This window comes from Ovis aries, chromosome 17 (genome assembly GCF_016772045.2).
Source record: "Ovis aries strain OAR_USU_Benz2616 breed Rambouillet chromosome 17, ARS-UI_Ramb_v3.0, whole genome shotgun sequence".
NCBI lineage: Eukaryota > Metazoa > Chordata > Mammalia > Artiodactyla > Bovidae > Ovis > Ovis aries.
The window spans coordinates 58,073,994-58,087,393 of record NC_056070.1 but is presented as its reverse complement, the minus strand read 5'-3'; the positions used below and the strand labels follow the sequence as shown (position 1 = coordinate 58,087,393).

The window sequence follows — 13,400 nt, the reverse complement described above, 5'->3', positions numbered from 1 at the left end:
CTGTGTGGCCTCCTAGTCACCTTGCTTGTGAGTTCCACACTTTGGTCCTGTTGGTCTCTGGCCTGGCAGCACATGAACAGCACTTTTTATCAGGTTAGTGTGAGACTGTTAGCAGTAGAGCGAGCCTGCAGCTGCGTCCATGTGGGGATTTGTGTCTACCTCTGGCCATATGTCTAGGATTCAGATGAAGGCGTTATGGGAACACAGAGTTCGGTGTGTCTTCGTTTGTACCAGATACAGAACTGGGGGTCAGCTAGAGCCCACTATTGATTGACTGTGATAAATGCAGATGTGAAGTCCAAATGTTGATGTCAATTTTTTGGCGGGAACTGAAGTTTCCCTGACCTGTAGGAGTATTCCAGTAGTGTTATTTTTGTTTACTTGGAGAATATCCTTGTACCATCTGATGATCACATTAACATTCTCTAGGTACTACAGCTGTCTGAGCATAGTAATAATGGTTCAGACTCATCCATTCACATGCCTACTAGCCAACCTGTCACATATTCATCACAGAGAGTTACAGGACACCAGTCATGTTTCAGCTTTGGAAAATTAAAACAGCATTGTGCACAGGTCTCAGTAGTCTGGTACGTAGGTTACTAAGCTAGTAAACATAGTTTTATAAGGAAATGAAGCCAAGTGACTTAGGAGAAATGATTTATTTAATCTAAGGAAACACATGTGATTACAGCTGGGTCAGCCATGTCCAGCTCTGGTAGGAAGACCAGAGAAAACGCTAGTGGTCAGCCGCATCTTGGTTTGTCCGTGGCATAGGGATCCTCAGATTTCTGGATTTCAGAGGCCAAAACTAGAGGCCATGCCTGGGTTTACCACCTTTTCCTTTGGCCAGGTAAAGTCATGGAAAAATGGCTATTATCTATTTTCATTCTTTCTTAAAAGAGCAGATCTTTAAACACCCTTGAAAAAGTACTTTTTGACTCGGTAATGCATTCACCTGATTCAGAAATCAAAAGATGCGAAAGGGAGGGTGCACAGTGGGATGACTCCTCCCACTCCTTCTGACCTGCCACCCAGGTTCTCTTCCTGGAGCTGAGACCGTGTTGTCAGTGTCTTGTACATCCCTGCAGAGTACATCTTATGCGTATGTAAGCAGATGATTCATGCATGTCCTCCATCCCTTCTTTCTAAAAAATATAAATGGTAAAACACACTATTTTTGTCCTGCATCTTGCTTTTTCTTGCAGCAAAATGTCTTGGAGATCATTTCATCATTTCTTGTAACATAATAAAGAACTTCCTGGTAGTGTGTGTGTGTGTGTGAGATTTAATGATGTTGCACTTTGTAGTTGTCCCTTAAATAATTAGGCTACCTTACCCCCTGTTGATGGATGTTAGCTTGCTCCCAGTCTTTGGCTGTTGTGAACAACACTTGATCCATGTGAACGTATTTATAGGCTTAGTTCCTCAAAGTAAAGACTTGCTGGGTCAGAAGGGTCTGAGCCTTCATCATTTGATAACTGTTGCCCTCTGTAGAAGATGTTTCTTGGAAAGTGGTGGATGGCAGTGCATCCCATTCTCCTCGCTGTTCCTTAGCATCTTTCAACAGGCTTTGCAAAAGGTCACAAACAAAATGAGGCTAGAGGGAATAAACAAGGCTCTGTCTGGTCCTGACCCTCATTTAAATTATTTTGTGGCACTCTATTTTGATGATGAGTGACCTCATCTAGATTCACAGGCTTTACCCGGAATCAGTGCAGTGGGCTCTACAGCCCTGTTAGACCTCCATAAGGGTGGAAAGAACTGTAACACACACTGCTGTGTGCCCTTTCTCTGCTTGTTGGCTATCACATGAGAGAAACCCATGGTTATTTAAAGACCGTAGACTCACCTGTCTCTGCTCTGTAAACTGTCCAGCACCCACATTCCTTGAGTCTTCAGGCGGTTAGGTGGTTTAAACTTTTTCCTTCACCTGTGGAGTCATGTTCAGCTGATCCATCCTAGGGTGCTGCTGGGGAGCTGAGGGCTTCTGAAGTGGGTCAAGGAATCCCTTGCTCTCCTGATACTTCTCTAGCACAGTAGTTCTCAGACTTTTTTGGCACCAGGGACTGGTTTTGTGGAAGGCAATTTTTCTACAGACTGGGGATGAGGGGTGGGGTTGGTTTCGGGATTACATTTACTGTGCACTTTATTTCTATTTTGTTACATCAGCTCCAGCTCAGGTCATCAATCATCAGATCTGGTAGACTGGGGCCCCCTACTCTAATGAGAGGGCTTCCCAGGTGACTCAGTGGTAAAGAATCCACCTGCCAAAGCAGGAGATGCGGGTTCCATCCCTGGGTCAGGAAGATCCCTGGAGGAGGGCATGGCAGCCCACTCCAGTATTCTTGCCTGGAGAATTCCATGGACAGAGGAGCCTGGCAGGCTACAGTCTGTGGGGTTGCAAAGAGTCGGACTCAACTGAGCATGCAATCTCTAACAGGATCTCCTAAAGGCCATGCTTACTGCTGGCAAGAATGATTGGGCAGGAACTTGTTTGGTACTTTTTCATCAATTCCTGTGTCTTGCTGGACAAGGGAGATATGTGGTGAGCTGCTTGAAGGTCCTTTTACTTTTAGATGAAAATGGACTCTCTGAGTTTTGACATTGCATTCTTCGGTTGTCACACTGCAGTGGCATAAATGATCTTAAAGGTAGCCATTGCTAGGTGGCATATGATTGTAAAAGAAAACAAGTGTAATAGCATTTCCTCTGGCCTCATTTCTTCATGTTGCAGGGCAGAGATGGGTGTCAACTCCATTATTGCAGCCCTCTGTGCCCAAACAGCCCCTTAAAATTTGTTTTTATGTCTCATTTCCTGAACGTGTCAAAAATACTTCCATCCATGAAAATGTTTTTATGATGCCACATCATCTTTATTCTTTTGCTACCTGAATTAAATTTTGCTTGCTGAGGTGGAGGATTAGGAGATAGAATTGCCTCATTGAAGAGCATTATGTTGACGCTGAGTCTCATGCCTCATCAAGGAAGAGAGAGACCCACTTACAGCTCTTTGCGTCATTCTTTGTATTTGGACATATTTCCTAATTTAGTCCTAATGCGCTTGGCATTTGGCAGCAGGTTGTATTAAGCAGCATGTGACATACATCCTAATCAGGGGACATGAGTGAAGTAATCCAGGAGGCTGGGTGTGTTTGACAAGGACCCTGGCTTGGCGCTGCCTCCTCAGCTTACATCACACTGGAAAACAATTGCTAATGTCTCTTAGGATAATCATTCCCCATACGCAGACGTGAAAAGACTCTGGATTGGTTATTGCCCACATCACAAGTTGAAATACCTGTCTGGGAGAGCCTTTGGTATCCAACGCAGTTCTCATGGATCCCGGCTCCATTCTCCATACCTACACTAGCATGTGAAATCTGTCTTCCTTTTTGTTCAAGGTTCCATTCCAGAAGAGAACTAAAAACAGTATTTTACGAGCAGGATGACTAATTTGAAATTTAAAGTTCATAAAGTAAATAAATGTCTCATTTCCTCTTTACTTTTGCCTTAAACCTTTAATATTTTTCATATTTAATTACTTTCTGCTTGGAGAAGTTTAAGAAAATAGCACTCGGAGACCCATTTTCTGGATTGTTAGTCATGTTGCCAAAGGTTCCACTTCTGTTGCTCAGGATGCTGTCGTTAACCACTGCTTACTGAACACATACTATATGCTGGATTTCTGATTGTGCTGGAAACAGTGATGTCTCGAAACATGACATCTGCCTTGGGGCTCACCGTCTTGTGGGCTTTAACAGCAGCGTGGCAAATGCAAAGATGGTTTTCTCCATGTTGAGATGGACATGAGGTCATAGGGAGACCTTCACAGTGTATTTCCTGGATTCCAGAGTAATTATAGACAATTGCATAGATGAATACACAGATGAGGCTTGAACATTCATATGCATTTTGTACATGTTTTAATGTTAAAATATATCAGTAATTGGATTAATTGTTAGTATATTGTTAAAAATGAATAGTTTCCACATGTTTCTGAAAACCTTGAAATGCCTCTGTAGAGCCCCAGGGCTTCTCAAGACCCATCTCTGACTTAGAGACCTTTGAGGACCTGACCTCCTCTCAGATTCTCTACCCCCGTAGTGGATGATTCTGCAAAACCCATTTTTGGAATGCTGCCACTTGTAGAAGCTGAGAATGCTTTAGGATCTCTAGCGGTCCGGAACCACTCCAGGGAGAGAGTGAGGGAGTTACTGAAAGTGAATATAGGGAAAAGTATTTTCAGCTAAGTCAGGCAGTGGTATAACTACTGAGGAAGGAGCAAGGGTTTTAGAGTCATATAAGCCTTAGGTGAAGGTGAAGGTGAAGTTGCTCAGTCATGTCCGACTCTTTGTGACCCCGTGGACTATAGCCTACCAGGCTCCTCCGTCCAGGGGATTCTCCAGACAAGAATACTGGAGTGGGTTGCTATTTCCTTCTCCAGGGGATCTTCCTGACCCGGGGATCGAACCCAGGTCTTCCGCATTGGAGGCGGACGCTTTAACCTCTGAGCCACCAGGGAAGCCCCCCCATAGGCAAGTTGCTTATGTGCCTCAGGCTTCCCATTTGGAAATGGGAGAATGCCTGGGGAGAGCAGGAAGCGTGCTTATGCCTGGTGCTCAGTACCTGTTCAGACTCTGCCTCCCTACCCCCACCAGCTTTGGGTCAGAGTTCATCAGGAAAGCCTGGGTGAGGGGACCAGTACAGAGGCATCAGGCCTGGAGGAGGGTTTCCGGGCACTGGGGTGGTCCAGGTGGGCTGGAACACAGGTAGGGTGGGTGGGTGTGGGAGCTGTGCTGAAGCCACGTCTGCAGTCACAGCAGTCCGTGTGCATCACAGGATTCATTTTCCCAAGAGCTGTTCTGAGAGAACGCGTGTAGAGTAGGGAGGGCTGGGGGAGCTTGGCCTCTGGCAGGACGAACGCGGAAAGTTAAAGCGTGTGCTGAGTCACCTTGTGAACGGTCACTTTGAGATGTGGAGCCTTGTCCGAGAGGACTGGCACTGTGTCTTAAGTGTCTTCTGTCTTCACTCACGCTGGCATCGTTTTGTTTATCTGTGACATTCTTACCATTCTCTGATTTCTAAAAAAACATTGATCCATATTCTCGAGTCACTGAGCATATTTACAAGACCATTACAGTGACATATGTGGTGATCATTTCCTTTTTTCTCATTTGTCTTTTGAATTAAGCTTAGAGGTTTATTTAGGGCCTAATTTTTCTAATGGCTTTCTTGATTATTTACGTGAAGTTTTCATCCTGGTTTACCATTCCACAGCCATGGGAACTTAGAGTTATCTTGCATTTATGTCATCTTCTCAGTACATGTGGCTTTGGTTTCTTCCTGGTCGATGAGAGCAATAAGGTCTGTTAGGGTTAGAAATCAGCTTGTTTTTCCAGTTAATGAGATCAAGGAGGCCTGTCAGAAATGTTTGCCTTGGCCCTACAACGGGAACAGTAACATTGTACAGTAGGCCACAGACTTTCCGTGTACATACGTCCAGACGGTTGAGACAAATGGTGTTGGTTTGGTCAAGGGCAGGAGAAGAGGGCACACAGAAAATGGCCTGAGTGGGTTTGAATTTCAGAATATTTAAGAGGTTTTACTGTTTTCAGGTTCACATGGCAGCTTAAACTAGACTCACGAAAATATTACAAAGTGGAGGGCTTTTGCTTTTTATTCAGTACGTAGATGAATATGATTTATTAATTTACCCAGCACTTCAGTCTGTAAGGCACTGTGTTAGAGAGTGGGTTTATAATTAACTTATCAATTATTGAGTTGCAGATGCATTCTTCTAATGGACACAAAGTTGATCTCCCAGTGTGTTACTAATTTACAGGGTAAATCTGGTTCTGTAGGTGGACAAAGGAAACCCCAGCTGAGTCTACGTGTGAGCGGTCACATTCTAGATGAAGGGCCTCGGGAGGTTCTCAGGCCTGGCATCTCTGTCACGTGCAGGGAGCAGCTCTGCCGTCACCTGGTTCCAGCCTCGGCTCACCTCCCCGCTGCAGGTGCGGAACTGACGGCCTGGATGGGGACTGGATTTGATGCACGGGTTTCTTTGGCTCCTTCTAGCCTTGGACCTCTGGCCCAGGCTCCGCCTCTTCCCCTGGCAGCCTCTCTGCACTGTTTCCTTAAGGTGTGAACTCTTATCTCCTGTTCACAAGTTTTAAAATGTATGTTGAAAGTGACGTGAGAATACTTCTTCCCCAGCCCCACTCCCTCACCCGCCTCTGCCCTTTCCCCGCCTTTGGGCTCTTTTACCGCCTGTCAGTGCCCCTCCTCGTGGTCCCTTTCAGGTTTTGTCAGAGCAGTGGCTGTGTGCTGAGGACTGGAGGCGAGGCCCTGGTGCCCACCTTCTGCCTGGCCTTGGTTCCTGTTCTCCACACCTCCAAAGGGAGCCCGTTGCTCCAGCCAGGCATGTGCAGTAAGAGGATGCTGTGTTTCTTCCCCTCCTGTCTGCTCATGTCCTCTCAGGGAGTCCATCCAGCGTGCCCTGTGAGAAGCAGCCTTACTTGCGGTGCTGGCCTTCAGTGAACACCTCCCTTTCCCGACCCTCAGGTGCACAGGCCCTGCGTCTCACACTGCCGTGTTGTCACTGCCCAGCCCAGCACTATCTTAACCAGACGGCCACCAGCTGGGAGGCAGGAAGTGAGGCTTTTGAGCTGAGCACCACTGCTTTAAGGTCGGAAAGTCTTTTTGGCTTGGGAGGCAGGGTCGGTGTAGGGCAGGGGTTCTCAAACACCAGCGAATCTCAGAAAAAATACAGACCTTGGGCCTCCACCCCTCAGGCTTCTGACTCAGTGAGTCCAGGGGTTGGGGGAGTGCCTGAGGCTCTGCCCTGTGCTGCTGATGCTGCTGGTCCGGGGGTTGCATTTTGAGCACCCTGGGGTGGAGGTTTAGGATGATGGTCTCTGAGGTCCTCCCACCTGGCCGTGAATTCTAGTTTCAGAACTTCTCTACTGTGTAAGTGACTTGACCTCTCTGCACCTCCACTTCCTCACGTATAAAGTGAGTAAAATCGTGGTACCCACCTTATGGAATTGTGGGGATCAGGTAGGTGAGTGACTGCAGTGTCACAGTGTTGGGACCTAAGAGGACACTGTAACTATCAGCCATTATTAATGACCATTTTTGCCACGAAAAGGAAAAAGCTTGTCATATGGTACCATATGATCAGGCAGACACTGACCTGGAAATGGGACTAGTTGGGCTCTGCCTCGTGCATCCTGGGCTGCTGCTGTTACCTGTGTTGTTTGGGGCAAGCTCCTAATATTCAAGTTATTCAATGATATTCTGACAGGATTTGTGTGAAAAGACTATCATGATTGTTAACAGCTAATATTTGTCTTTATGTGCAAGACACTGCTGAGCACGTTTGTGCCAACACCAACATGGACCATACAGTGTCGTTGAAAGGTTGTTAGATCTTAAGGGTGTGAAGGGAGCTGGGGCGGACTATGCGCCCTCCATCAAAGGCCCCAGAAGTTCACTGCGGTTTTTCATGCTCCTCCATCAGCTGATTGTAGCCACATTCTGCCAGTCTACCTGCTTGTAAGCCTTTGTTCAGCCCCAACTTGGGGCCAAATGAGGAGTTGCCGGGCCAGTTGAAAATTGATGCCCAAGCCACAAACTGTGCTGACCTTCAGATACAGTGTGAATCGACAGGTTCACGAGTGTTGTTACACTACTGTCATCTCACTTGCACTCTTCCCAGTTAAAAAGTAATGTCCAAGTTGTCTTGAATTTTGAAGCCTTCATTTTGTAGTCTGCAACCTAGGTTTTCCTCCCTCTACAAGCACAGATTTAATGATAACCTTCTTTCTCACGGGGCTGTGATTAGTTACACGTGAAGTGCTCTGAAACTGGCCATGCACACTCTTCATTATGATGAGGCCTGTTGGGTGCGTGAAGGATGTGAGGATTTTCAGCTTTGAGTTACACACTTGCATAACAATTACAGTCTCCTCACTGCACTGAATGCTCTGACAGTGAACATCTCCTGTTCATTTCGGGTTCCCCGTTGACCCGTTGTTTTGCTAGTCACACCTCTTCACCTTCTTCTAGCACAAGGACATAGACTGTCTACACAGATCCCTGAAGCAGAGCAGAGAGCCATTCTCGGCTCAGTCCACAGAGTACACCTGCCTTCCTTTATTATTTCCAGCATCTATGGATGTAGGGGGGATGGGGAGAGATTGGACCACAGGCTGGCCTGCATTGTCACCCAAGCGTGTGCTTGCTCTCTGCGTTCTTTTCAGGCTTAGGTCACAATAGGTGTCGGCTTGGCCTCGCTCTGGCCCTTTGTAGACATCTGCCCACATCACAAAGCCCCACGTTTGGCACGGTCCGTGGTGATTGGCAGTGCCTTCCCAGGCAGAGTCCAGTCCTGGAACAGTGGGGGTTGCAGGTGCATTGGCGCGTGGTGGTGGGGCGCGTACGCGGGCCTTGCCTACCCAGTGCCTGGCGCCGCTCAGCAGCACCGTCCCATCCCTGAGATATCTTGGCCTCATGGGCTTGTCACTCCAATTAAAAGTTAAACATGAAAGCAGTCCGGGCTACTGCCCACTTTGTGCGGCGTTGGAGGGTGGACTGTGCCAGAAGCGTGTCATGGAGATTGTCGCGGGGCTGCTGTGGCCGAGGGATCTGTGCTCTGGCCAGGGGTCCATTTCTTCAGCTCGGCAGCTTGTGCTCGCCGCTGCTGAAAGCACCTGAGAGGCAAGCTTTTGTCTGCCAGCAGAGTCACCTTTGGAGTGGTGGTGAAAGTCATTTTGCACATGTTCACAGATACGCCGCCTTACCAGGCCTCGCGCGCTGACTTATCTCTGGCAGGGACTTACAAAATAGTCTCTCTGGCTGATTGTCAAAAATTACATCATATCGGAGTAAACTGCTTTTAAATCAGACATCCATTATTCATGTATATTAACTGCTTTTTTATTTTTTTATTGGCTGTTTTGCGTATGATTTACTCTTTTCTCACCAGCTTGCCCTCCCAGCCCGCTGATTGTCTTTCTCATCGTGTTTTTTTTTTTTTTAATCTTAGCTCATCTGTGGATTTATAGAGGCGATTCACTTAGCTTAGTATATGAACATCGATAAGCAGACCCTGCATTTTTTGTAGTAAAATTTTTGATCACGTTTCTGTGGGTCATATTTATGTCAGGTCAGGAGATCAACCTGGGTTGTTTACATGAGTAAATTCTGCCCCAAAAGTGAGAGGTCTTTTTCTTTTATATCTTTTTTTTTTTAAGTGAGCATTACTAGTCTTGTACTTTAAGATATGTATTGAATGAAACTATACCTCCCACTTACAAACCAGCTAAATATGTTGCTGTTGGTAGAAAGCAGTTTGGTTTAATGTGTTCCTTTGTATTTGTGGCGCATATCTTTAATATAAGGCCAGTGTATCATTTGCCTATAATCAACTCATGAAGAAATGTGCAGCAGTTACTCATTCTCTCATCAAAGGTATACCAAGTCCATCCTGTGTGCCAAACACAACAGTACAGGTATCCAAGACGCCAGACCCCATTTCTGGAGGTCCCCCATGCACCTGGCATCTTTGTGCTCCTGGTACATTGCCCTCATGCGTGGCACTTGACTGTTTGGAATAATAAGGCCTAGATGGAGTTTGTTCTGTTTATTTAACCCCAAATCAGCATTGTGGTGGTGGTGTATAGTCGACACTCATGGACTTCCATGCACACTTACCTTACTCTTTGCTCACTGCGCCTCCTGGCATTTTAGACCTTTTCTTCTGGAAAGATTTTATACCTTTCAAAAGTATATTTTTCATTGAAGATCTCGTGACCACAAGTGCTCTCTCTGTTTTTATCCCAAAGCATCTTTATTTCATGCTCTTCCTTGAAAGGTGATTTCACCAGTCCTTTGTCATTCCAGGATGGATAGGTGTTTTCTCTCAGACCTCTGAAGAGATGATTGGTTTTGACTTCCACTGATGTTAACTGAGAGGCTGTTTAATTTTCATTCCCACTTAGGACTCTCTCTCTTCTTTGGCTGCTTTCTCCTTGTCTTTAATTTTCTGTGGTTTCTCTCTACTGTTTCTAGGTGTGGATTTAGTTTTGTTCTCCCTGTTCGGGATTCTCTGGCACTTCTTTGCTTTCAGTTGCAGAAAGTTCTCAGCGATGGACTTGCTGAAGCTTCCCCTCCCTCATTCCCCCTCTTCTGTCTTGAGCTCAGGTTAGCCGCTTGCCCTTCTCTGCCCTCCCCCACCCGCTTGTCTTTTCCATCTCCGTCTCCCTCTGTTGCATCCTGAGTAATTGCTTCATCTGTCTTCTAGTTCACAAATTCTCTCTTGAACTCTTAATTACTTGTTTAACTCATCCACTGATTTTTTACTTTTAATTTCTAGAAAGTTGTTTTGCTTTTCAAAGCTACTTAAGCAAACTTGCCGCTTTGACCCTTCATCCCCTTTTGTTTCTGTAAACATTCCCAGCATGCATATTTTTCTTCATCTGATAAACATCTGATGTCCTTGGAACCCTGATTCTTCAAGTTTATGTCTCTCACTTATAAAGAGTTGTTTCTGTCTTCGGAAAAAAATTTTTTTCCTTTCCTGTTCTTTTTCTTTTTAACTGAAGTACAGTTGATTTGACACTTGTCTTAATAGACATTTCAGGACGTGCTTTTGCCACGTACACGTGTGTGTGCCCAGTGGTGTCTGAGTCTTTACAGCCCCAAGGACTATAGTTCGCCAGGCTCCTCAGTTTTTGATTTCCAATGCAAGAATACTGGAGTGGGTTGCCATTTCCTTCTCTAGGAAAAAATAATTATTTTTATTTTTAAGAACTATGAACTCATACTTGGCTGATCTCGAGTTGTAGATCTCTTACTGGACCTGGGTTGAGAGGGTCTTCCTCCTGTCAGTATTCTGCCAGCTACCAGGAAGCATGTTACCAACATGAAAATACTTTAATTACTAGCCCTGGGGTCTTTTGGCCCTGCAGGTCATATGACTTCAAACCCCCAGCCTGTGTGAGGGTTGCAGGCCCAAGGGCAACCAGTTTCCATCCTGAGCTGAACCTGCAGGAGGCTCTGGGTGCCCGAGGAGAGAGTCTTGCTCCTGGCTCACCTTTTGCCAAGTGTACATCGCTGTCCGAGGGCCCTCGCTTTAGGTAGGCTCCGCAGTGCTGGCTCCCCCTGGCTCTGGCTGCAGACTGTGCCCGTTTCCCCGGTTTTCCAGGCTCCTGACCCCGGCAGACGTTCCCCAGAGCAGCCCTTGGCCTGAGTGCTGCCTCCCCTTCTGCTTATAGTGTTCTCTCTGTGTCTGGCTCCTTGGAATTTCTCAGATTTTGTAGTTAAACAGAACGCTTGAAGAATGTTTAATAGATTGAATCTTAACCAGCCATCCTCAGTGTTTGAAACAGGATGGTTTTCCAGACACTCTAGTGTGCCGTGTTGTCAGAGGTGGAACCTGGGGCCTGGATACAGCGTGGGAGTTCTAGAATCTGGATATTGTGGAGCGAGAGCTATGGAAACTTCTGTTTTGAGCACAATGAAGTGGTTCCTTTGTGCAAGCTGGCAACAAGATTAGACGTGCATGAATGGGGGAATATGTTAGGCCAGACAAGGCCTATCTGAGTATTTATTGTGTGCCAGACCATGGTAGAGCTTCCCAGGTGGCTCAGTGGTAAAGAATCCACCTGCCAATGCAGAAGATACGGGTTCAATCCCTGAGTTGGAAAGATCCCCTGGAGGAGGAGATGGCAACCCACTGCAGTATTTTTGCCTGGAGAATCCCCATGGACAGAGGCGCCTGGTGGGCTACAGTCCATAGGGTTGCAAAGAATTGGACACAACTGAGCGACTGAGCAGACACGCAGACCATGCTAAGCCCTGGGTTTGCCTGATAGTCATGTAGTTAATGTGCAGGCACTTACAGAGTACCTGGCACTTGCTGGGTCCTTCGTCAGTGCTGCAGGAATGAATGATAGGATTGTTGCCCCAAGGAACTTTGGTCTAGGACAGTGTTTACAGCATGTGGCCTGGTGCTTCATAGCAGAGCCTCGGCTGGTCTGTAAAGTCAGTCTCCTCAGTGACCCTCTTGCCCTCCAGCGTTTGAGAGCCACAGGTCTGGGGAAAAGTCGGAGGAAGCAAATGCACAGTTCTAGATGGCACCTTGGGGACGCTGGATGGAGTGGACTGCATAGGTGGTAGATACCTTCAGCACTGATAGGAGGGCTAAACTCTGCTAAGGGCTCAAAGAGAATACAAGATAAGCTTGATTGGGATGGAAGAGAAGAGAGCATGAGGCTCTACTTTCTAAGAACGAATTTGGCTTCTTAGTCATGACTTTACCCCCTCAGAAGAGTATATGTGGTAGTGGTGGAGGTGAGTTGTTAGAGATCAGAAAAGAAAGCAGGTAGACTGTCATCTCCACGAATGGCAATCAGGTCTTCTCCCTGTGACTTTTGTCCTTCACTTTGCTGCAGTCCAGCACAGCATCTCCTCACCTTTCCTCTCTGTGGCTTCTCCTTTTTAAGATGGTGGCAGACAAACTATCTTTATTTCACGCTTTTAAAAAAGCTATAGTCTTGTAAGGAAGCCTTCTGACCACTCCTCACCTCTTTGGAAAGGCAGACAAGCTCTATTTGAGTATTTCTTGTGTACAAGACTGTGGTAGGGCTTCCCAGGTGGCTCAAGTGGTAAAGAATCCACCACTTGAGAAGCTCCCCTGGAGGAGGAAATGGCAACTCATTTCAGTATTCTTGTCTGGGAAATCCCATGGATCAGGGAGCCTGGTGGGCTACATACAGTCCATGGGGTTGCAAAAAGTTGGACACAACTGAGCAGGGTCCAGAGGAGGTGAGCCTGCTGCTTAGGGTGACATTGGTGGTGGTGTCATGCCTTTGACAGATGACATAGAGTAGTTTGAGGAAGACTCATGTTTCTGGTAAACTTAAAGTACAAATGGAGTTCCTTTCTTCAGTCATTAGCGCATGACCGCAAGTCTGGGACTGCAAGGCTCTGTAATTTCTTCAGAACTGTTTCTGTACACAAATGGTTCCTGTTTCATAATGAGGGGAATAGCAGTCCCAGATTTCAGAAATGTTTGCAGCTAAACCCAGGTCTTACTGGGTGTAGTTGACCTGCCTTGAACTCACCCCACTGCAGGGACAGAGCCATTTCTCATCCCTTTCCTTCAGGATCTGGTTGGAAAGCCTATGCTAGACACACTAGCTGGTCTGGGTCACACCTGGGACGGAGCAGGGTTTGCCTGCACCAGGGTGTTGCCTGAGCTTTCCCCGATGTTGGGCCTGTGGCTGCCACCTCCATCCTGACTGTACTGCTGCCCTGCCTGTGACATCGCCACCTGCTAGGACATGGTGGAAAGGTGGGTCCCCTCGGAGAGGTGGGTCCCACAAACGGAG

The 13,400-nt window shown here is 46.8% G+C and overlaps 1 protein-coding gene and 1 non-coding gene across 3 annotated transcripts in view; one reads left to right on the top strand and one right to left on the bottom strand.

The window, feature by feature from the left end:
• The window catches only part of FBXW8 (F-box and WD repeat domain containing 8), a 118,539-nt gene that overhangs the window by 84,033 nt on the left and 21,106 nt on the right, over positions 1–13,400 (top strand). The gene's annotated exons all lie outside the window — the stretch shown is intronic.
• On the bottom strand, positions 4,453–4,525 carry TRNAW-CCA (transfer RNA tryptophan (anticodon CCA)). The gene has a single exon. It is a non-coding gene; the product is annotated as a tRNA-Trp (tRNA).